Below are 9,055 nucleotides of genomic sequence, written 5' to 3'. Positions count from 1 at the left end.
TTAGATTGAATTCTAAGTACTTTCCCTACTTATTACTTTAACAAATCTAAAAATACTTTTACAATCTTTATCTTTATTACAACAATATTGTTATGCCAAGGAGAGCTCTTCATGCAGAAGAGTTAGAAAAAGCTTACGATAGGCATTTCCAATTGAAGACAAAGGTCTTGTACTATCGGGAACGTAGGCAGAGGCCTAGTGCTAGTATAATACGAACAAAGAAGGAGAAGAAGAAGAGAAGTATTGTTCCCTGTCGCCAAGAACTAACTATCCGAGGAGGGATCATTACATTACAAAGCGTCACCTAGTGCGATGCCAAATAATATAAGATGGCATCCTTCAACACAGAGAGGGAAGGAGATATCAAAATCAACAATCCAAACCTTATCTTAGGAGGATTTAGCGACACCCTAGATCATGTTTCAGCAGAACCGTCAAGGGCAGCAAGCCCAGTAACCTCCGAGAAGGGATCACCAGTGGATAGCTCTCCTGCAGGAACCCCACGACCCGAGAGAATGTCGGGATCAGCAGTACCTGTGCCACCGGCTCCAGCTGCTCCGGCACTAAGCACTAGCATACTTGGAATGACTAAGAATCAGTTTCAGGCATTTCTGGTAGCAATACAAAATACAGGACAAGGGAATATCCAATAACCAAAAGCGAAAGAACCTGATATGTACGAAGGAGCCGAAGATAAGCTACGAATATTCCTAGCACAATGCGAAGGGTATTTTGCCGTCAAGAGATATGGAGAACACCCCAATCAGATCAAGATTCCCTATGTGCAATCTCGGCTAAGGGAACTCGCGGGACAATAGATCATGTCCTTCCAAGAGGGAAGAAAGCAGAGAGACTAGGTCATATATAAGGAATTCAAAACAACACTCTTCGAACAATTCAGGGATCCCAACTCTAAGGATACAGTCAGATGAAAGCTGGAGAAACTCCAACTAGGAAAACAGACCTTCTCAGCATGCGGGAACGAATGCCGACTATTGGAATACAAGGCAGAGTTTGATAATGCTACTCTCTACATCACCCTCTTAACAAACTGCAGTGAGAGATTCTGAGAAGCATGGAGAATCTCAGACTGGCGCTACACAACAGCAGAACGATTTGCAAAATGGGCGATCGATAAGGAAAGCAAACTAAACATGGTTCAAAACAACTCAGAAAATACTATAGCATACAAGGTGGTCCAATCATCCAGAACCGTGGATGGAACCTTTAAACCACAGGCAGCTCGAGGTAAAAGCAGAGCATTACCACCAGGAAAACTAATAGAATTAGACAAATCAAGATCAGGACATGCTCTAAACCTGTTGAGGGAAGAATACGCTAGAAGAATGAATGGGAAACTCTGCTTGAGGTGCAGAAAAGTAGAACGTCGGATATGAGAATGCAGAAGCTGATCAAACAATGGATACCAAGGGACCAAGGCTGCTGGAAACGATCGCTTCTAAACCCAAAAGAGAAGCAACATTCACGAAATGATCACTAAAGATTCACCAAGGGAAAACAACGAGGGTCTCTAGTAAATGGTGGTCTGGGAGACACAAGATGTGGACCAGGAAAACCCATCAAATTAGCGAACTACTATCCAGCACTAAACACTCAAAGAGGAGAAGATGGATATTATGTGATCACCAAGAGGAAGATACACAACAAAAAAGACAAAGAAATAACAATATATACAATGCGAGACTCCAGGGATACCGAAGATTTCATGGACAAGGAAATCTGCGACAAATACAGCCTCCACACCAAAAAAGCGAAGAAAGTGAGACAAGTCTACCTTGTAGATGGAAAGCCAAGTGCAATGGGTACTATAACCCATACGGCGATAGTACCTATGGACATTGACAGTCATAGGGAAACAGCAACCTTTCAGGTAGTAGATCTCAAGTACCAGGAGATAGTCCTCGGGATGCTATAGTTGCGAAAACATAATCCAACCATCGATTGGAACGAAAACAAGATGACCTTTACAAGCGAACTCTGTGCGACACAATGTCTCAACAGTTCGCCTATGGTCTACTCGACACCGGTACGAGAAGCGGAAGAAGAAACTTTGCATGCAAAGTTTGCTGCGATGCGGCAAAATAAGAGAGTCCGGATACAAAAACTAGACCAAGAGGCAAAAGTGCCTACCAAGGGTTCTAAAGGGGCAGCAGAACACAACCTGTATGCCAATCAAGGAATTAAGATACCTGCCAAGGGACAGACAATAATAGCGACAGGAATAGCCATCGGACTACCAGAAGGCACCTATGGATGGATCGCACCCCACAGTGGTCTAGCAGTCCAACATCAACTCATGACTATGGCAGGGGTGATTGATGTTGACTATCCCGGTGCAATCAAAGTGGTCCTGGGCAAGCTGGCACAAGAGGACTACGAAGTCCAGAAAGGCCATCGAATCGCACAGTTGGTCATCGAAAAAATCAAGAAAGAGGATCTGCACGAAGTAGATCGACTGGAAGAAACCATAAGAGGAGACAAGAGATTTGGAAGCACGGACCAAAACCAACCTGATACAACAAAAAGAATCGAGATCAAACAGATCACAGCACAAGCCTTTGGATGGTATTATCGAAGAGAAGATACAACAGGAATTCTCAAATGGATATATGAAGACGAAAAAGCAGTCCTAGCAACAATCGATATCAGCACAGAACAAGCAATCCAAGACAAGAAATACCAAAGTAAAAAACGACGGAAAGAATTAATTCCAAAGGAATATCATCAATTCACGAACCTATTCCAAGAAGAAAAAGCTATGGAGCTACTACCTCAAAGACTAGGAATCAATCACGAAATTCAGAAGGACAAAGACGAGAAAAGGGGAAAAATAAAAGAGATTCCCTACAAGAAATTATACCTACTGGGAGAAGCAGAGCTTGAAGAACTTAGGAAGTACATCAAGCAAAACCTAAAGTGAGGATGGACCAGAGACTCTTTCACATTAGGAGGATCTCTAATACTATTCGTCAAAAAGAAAGATGAAAAAGTAAGACTCTGTGTAGACTACAAAACTCTCAATTCGGTTACCAAGAAAGATCGATACCCACTACCCTTAATTGGAGAGGGACTGGATAGACTAAGATCAGCAAAATACTTTACCAAGCTCAACACCAAGGACACATACCACAATATATGCACCAAGGAAGGAGATGAAGGGAAGACTACATTCACCTCGAGATACGGAATGTTCGAATACTTGGTTATTTCTTTTAGGCTCACCAATGTACCAGCTTCATTCCACAGATGAATCAACAAGGTACTCAATAAGTACCTCGACATATGTTGCATCATATACTTGGACAACGTACTCATCTATGTGGAAAACATGCAACAATACCAAAAGGATATCAGCAATATCATGGCCACAATATAAGGATCAGGAATGAAGATCAAACCTACAAAATGCGAATTCCATGAAGAAGAAATGGAATACCTAGGATTTATTATCAATCAAAGCGGAGTCAAGGTAAAACCAGTTAAAATGGCAGCAATATGGGATTGGGCCAAATCAAACAAGAAAACAGATGTCCAATACTTCATGGGATTCTGCAACTTTTATCGAAGGTTTATAGAGAGATTTGGCAGGCTTGCAAAACCACTCTATAACCTAACAAAGAAAGACAAGAAATTGGAATGGGGAGAAACGGAACAGAAAGCACATGATGCAATACGAACGCATCTAACATCGGCACCCATACTGGTTCATTTCAACTCAAACCAAAGGACAATGATCTAAACGGACGCCTCAAAATATGTGTACTCAGGCATACTATCACAAGAATGCAAAGACAGAAAATGGAGGCCAGTGTCTTACCGATCCAAGACAATGACTCCCGCAGAGTGCAACTATAACCTTGTGAACAAAGAACTATTAGCAATAGTTCAAGCATTAAAAGGATGGAGGAGATACGTTCTGAACAATGGCCATGCAGTCCAACTTCTAACCAACCATAAGAATCTGGTCCCATTCATGACTATGAAAAAACTCAATGACTGCCAGATAAGATAAATGGAACACCTTAGCAAATACAACTTCAAAATCGAATACCAACCGGGCAAAGTGAGTGGAAAGCCAGATGCTCTCACAATGATTGCAAGTAACAAACCACAAACAAAAGAAGATGAAAGAATTAAACAAAAAACACTAACACTATTACCAAAAACCTACTTTGAAGTAATATCAGTTATCCAATTCACATTAACAGAGGAAAGAGAAATCAAGAAGGCAAGCGAAAGAGACAAAACAATTCAGGCAATAAAAGAAGCATTGAAGGAAGGAAAAAAGGAGATCAAAGGAATTACTATTGGTTTATGCCAATGGGAGGATGGAAACATGTAGTACAACAGAAAACAATGGATTCCGGAAAAAGAAGAGATAAGGACAGACATCATACGACAACACTACGATATCTGAACGGCAGGACACAGAAGAACAGCTAAAACTATGGAATTCATCATGAGGTCATTCTATTGGCCAGGACTATATGAAGATATCAAACAATATGTCAAAAACTGTGACATATGCCAAAGGACGAAAACGGCTAAACACGTAACATATGAATTACTGAAATCAAACAAAGTTCCAGAGCAACCCTTGAAAACAATTACTATGGATTTCATCACAGATCTACCGGCATCAGAAAATTGCGATAGCATCCTGGTCATGATGGACCATCTGACCAAAATGACTCATTTCATTCCAGTCCGAAAAGATATCGACACAAGGGATTTTATACAAACATTCTTGTGAGAAGTCTTCCAACTTCACAGCCTCCTAACAAATATCATTACCGACCGAGGAATACTATTCATATCAGGATTATGGAAGAAATCAACTGGAGAGATGGAGATACAAAACAGGCTGAGCACAGCATTTCACCCCCAAGCAGATGGACAAAAGGAACGGGTAAATGCGATACTCAAACAATATTTATGGGCCTACATCAATTACCAACAAGAGGATTGGTACAAACTGCTCTTAATAGCTGAATTCACATACAACAATGGAAAGCAAGAAACAATCGGCATGACACCCTTCTTCGCGAATTACGGACAATATCCACATTGTCAGGCCATATATCATATGATTAAGGGTATAATACCGGATAAAACAGACATGGGAAAACTACATGAAACAGTACAATACAAAATAAGTCAAGCACAACAATGGCAAAAAGAACATTCCGATAAGCACTGAAGACCAGATCCAAACATACAACTGGGAGATATGGTATGGCTAATATCACGCAATATCCATATGATGCGACCATCAAAGAAATTAGACTACAAGAAAATCAGACCATTCAGGATACTAGAAAGGGGGGGCAACCGAGCTTATAAACTCGACCTTGCACCCTTGATGCGAATATACAACACATTCCACATCTCACTTCTCGAATTACACAATAACAACAAGTTTCACTCAGAAACAATTATTTCTCCTCCTCCAATCGAACTCGATGGAAAACCAGAATACGAGCGCGAGGAAATAGTTGATTCTCGCTTCTTCCGTGGTCAGCTCCAGTACCAAGCCAAGTAGACGGGATATTCGCCCGAACACGATAAAACTTGGTACTCTGCACACAACTTCGAACACGCACAAGATGTCATCTCAACATTCCACCAGCGATACCCAGGCAAGCTCAGCCCAGGTAACAATCACATTCAACCAAGACACAGGCGAGAGAAAGGCTCCCATACTATTGCAATCACACAAGGGCTGGGGTGATAGCCCCCACCAAACCATACCAACCAGCTCCGAATACTCATTCATGGGGCTGACCAACGAAGAACTCAGGGAAAGGGAAAAACACGCACAGCATAACGCCATATCATGGACGGTATGCTACGATAATGGATGTCCCACACACTACGGGAATAAGGAAGGCTCGAGATCATTCCTGAAACAATACAAAACGTTTGGTCCGCGTCCGGACCATGCCCTAAAGCGCTGGAAACAGTGCTTTAACAACATGTGCAAAATACACAGGATAAAGAAAATCTCTGCGAGATACTATCCACAGAAGAATGGGACAAAGAAAGAGTTGGAAGGAAACGATGCTATGGTATGGCAGAGAGCTAGGGCCTCAAAGATGAGGCCCAGAGAGGGGGGAGCCCAAAACTGATCAACAGAAATGGAACTGGATACCAGGAGCCTACATAGGCAAATTTGTAGACTCCGGAAACAACTTGGTCAAGCCGAAGCCATAATTTCAGCAAACAACAAAACCATTGCAGAGCTACAACAGCTGAACGATGTTCAAAGGCACACGATCGAGATGGCGAACCTCACCTTGAAAACAGTGAGGATAAGATGGAGGGAAGCAGATGACAAGTTTAATAGGCTTCGGAGGTCCATACGTTCAGCAGGATGGGAACTATTGAAGCTTAGAGAAATAGTCTAACGGGACTCTGGCTTAGAAAGAGAGGAGCTAATGTCACGAATGTAGCTTGGCGAGGAAAAGGATTTTATGTGATACATGGTTATGAGTCACAGGTATGTTATTGTTTCACACATATGGCTCATTCAAGTCATATGATTTGTTATATGTAAGATTTGTGATGCTTTCGCACATGGCTCAAATATGAGTCATAGCAAGTGCACCTGACAAGTATGCCTTGTGAGTGTGCCTTGCGGGTATGCCTTGTCCATATGATTTATGTTTCGCACATGACCTTATTATGAGGTCATAGGTTTCACACATATGACTCAATCGAGTCATATAACTTGTTTATTGCGTTATGATTGGTTTATGAGTTTTTGCATATGACTTCACTATGAGGTCATGGGTTTTGAGCATGTGACCACTTTGGTCACGTGACTAGTTTGTTATGATTTGGTTCCACACATGTGACCATTTTGGGTCCCATGACTATGGGCGGGAAGAACACTATATAAGAAGGCCAATGCGGCCGAGGAGGATAGGTTCTTCACGCTTTGTTCTAAGTATTTTTCCTACTTATTACTTTAACAAATCTAAAAACACTTTTACGATCTTTATCTTTATTGCAACGATATTGTTACGCCAAGGAGAGCTCTTCACGCAGAAGAGTTAGAGAAAACTTACGATAGGTGTTTCCAATAGAAGACAAAGGTCTTGTACTATCAATAACGTAGGCAGAGGCCTAGTGCTATCATAAGACGAAGAAAGAAGAAGAAGAAGAAGAGATGTATCATTCCCCATCATCAAGAACTAACTATCCAAGGAGGGATCATTACAGTTGTACAATATAATTGCAGGGGGAGCAATGATGTTTTTATTTCCTTATTTCACATAGTTAAAGGATTTAATGTTTCTTTTGTATGTATTCAGAATCCGCCACTGTATGGTAGGGTCCCATTAAGAGCACCAGGATATGAGTGTGCTTTTCAAAATAGCTCTAAGATTAGGGTGGTAACATATATTTCCTTAAGATTGTCGGCGCATGTCTCCTTTGTGGTAGTGCTGGCGGCTGACGATGTGTTATACTTAAGAATTTTTGGCAGAGGAAGGCGGCTTGTAGGAAGAAGTTTTTCCTTTGGTTTATTGAATGTTTATAATAGGCAGGTAGAGGGTGTCAACACGGTTGAGCCCGCTAGTTTGTTTGTCAAGGAGCGAGAGTCTACCCTGGTGGTGGAAGACTTGAACTTACACACTTCGTTCATGGACCCCCATCGAGACCTCAGTCACAGAGAGTGACGACAGGGTGAGCTGTATATGTGCAGTATTATACAGCTATAACATCCGAAACATGCCTGGGATCTACACCAGGTTCCCAGACTACCTGACAATACACAGGGCCTCTGCAATCGATCATTCCTTGGCAAATGCGGCAATGCTGCCAAGGATAGCAAAATGGAGGGATCTGTACCAAAGAACAAGCTTGGACCATATAGTTATCCTTACCGAAGTTAATAGCGAAGAGGTAGAGCGTGCCAGACCTGCTCCAGACTGGGGGCAAATTAAATGGCGAACAGAGAAAGATGAGCCAAACCCATCATTGAGGTGGCCTTGAGAGAATATATGGATAGCCCGAATAGATACGAACCGATATTAGAGCCAAGCGAGGCAGTAAATAATTTTCAAACTAGCCTGAACAGGCTGATCCATACTGTTCGAAGCTGGGCACCGATGAAAAAACCAACAAGATGGTCGAAGGTGTAGTGGACACCTGAAATTACCTAGTTGAGGAGGATATACACTTCTGCTGTCCAGTGTGTGAGACATGACAGGACAGGGGTAGAAGAGAGAGATGAGGCAAAGAAGACATACAGAAAGGCGCTGAATTCTGCAAAGAGAGTACATTGGGATGACTTCCTAGCAAATGCCAAGAAGAATGATGTATGGACGGCTCACCAGTTCACTAGACAGAGGGTGCCTAATAGAACGCCAGGGGGAGCCAACACGATACCTGAAAGAACTGAAGAAACGATAATGCAACACTTCTTCCCCGCAAACGAAGACCAAGTCTCCATACCTGTCCCAAGTAGGCAAGAACTAGGAGAGGGAGGTCAGGTTATGCAGGAAGAGGTGAGAGAGGTGCTGTGGATGTGCAGCAATAAGTCTGCCCTGGGGCTGGACCAGGTGCCTTATGGGGTTTGGAAAGGAATCCATAGCGTGAACCAGGAGATAATACCAAGGCTGATCGAGGATCTGCTCAAATGGGGGATCCATCCCCCAGTGCTTAAGCAGTCGACTGGTATCATACTACCAAAGCCAAATAAGCAAAACTATGCAGAATGCTCGAGCTTCAGGGTCATAGCTTTGATGCAGACTTTCTCTAAGATGGCGGAATGCATAGTGAACTCGAGGTTAATGAAAATCGCATACAATCAGGATCTCTACTGTATAAATCAGACTGGCAGCTTGCCCCAAAGGTCTACGGTGGATGCGGTAGCGTCACTTCAATATTGGGTCAAAGAAGTACAATTTGCAAAGAAGAAGGTATCTACAATCTTCTTGGATGTGAAAGGGGGCATCGATAACGTAGATCACATGAAGTTGTTGGATAGATTAGAGGATGTTGATCAGATTCCCCTATACCTTGTCAA

The sequence above is a fragment of the Tuber melanosporum genome, assembly GCF_000151645.1.
Source record: "Tuber melanosporum whole genome shotgun sequence assembly, scaffold_79, strain Mel28".
In the NCBI taxonomy this organism is placed as follows: domain Eukaryota; kingdom Fungi; phylum Ascomycota; class Pezizomycetes; order Pezizales; family Tuberaceae; genus Tuber; species Tuber melanosporum.
The sequence above is the reverse complement of the archived record's forward strand: the minus strand, read 5'-3'. Positions refer to the sequence as shown.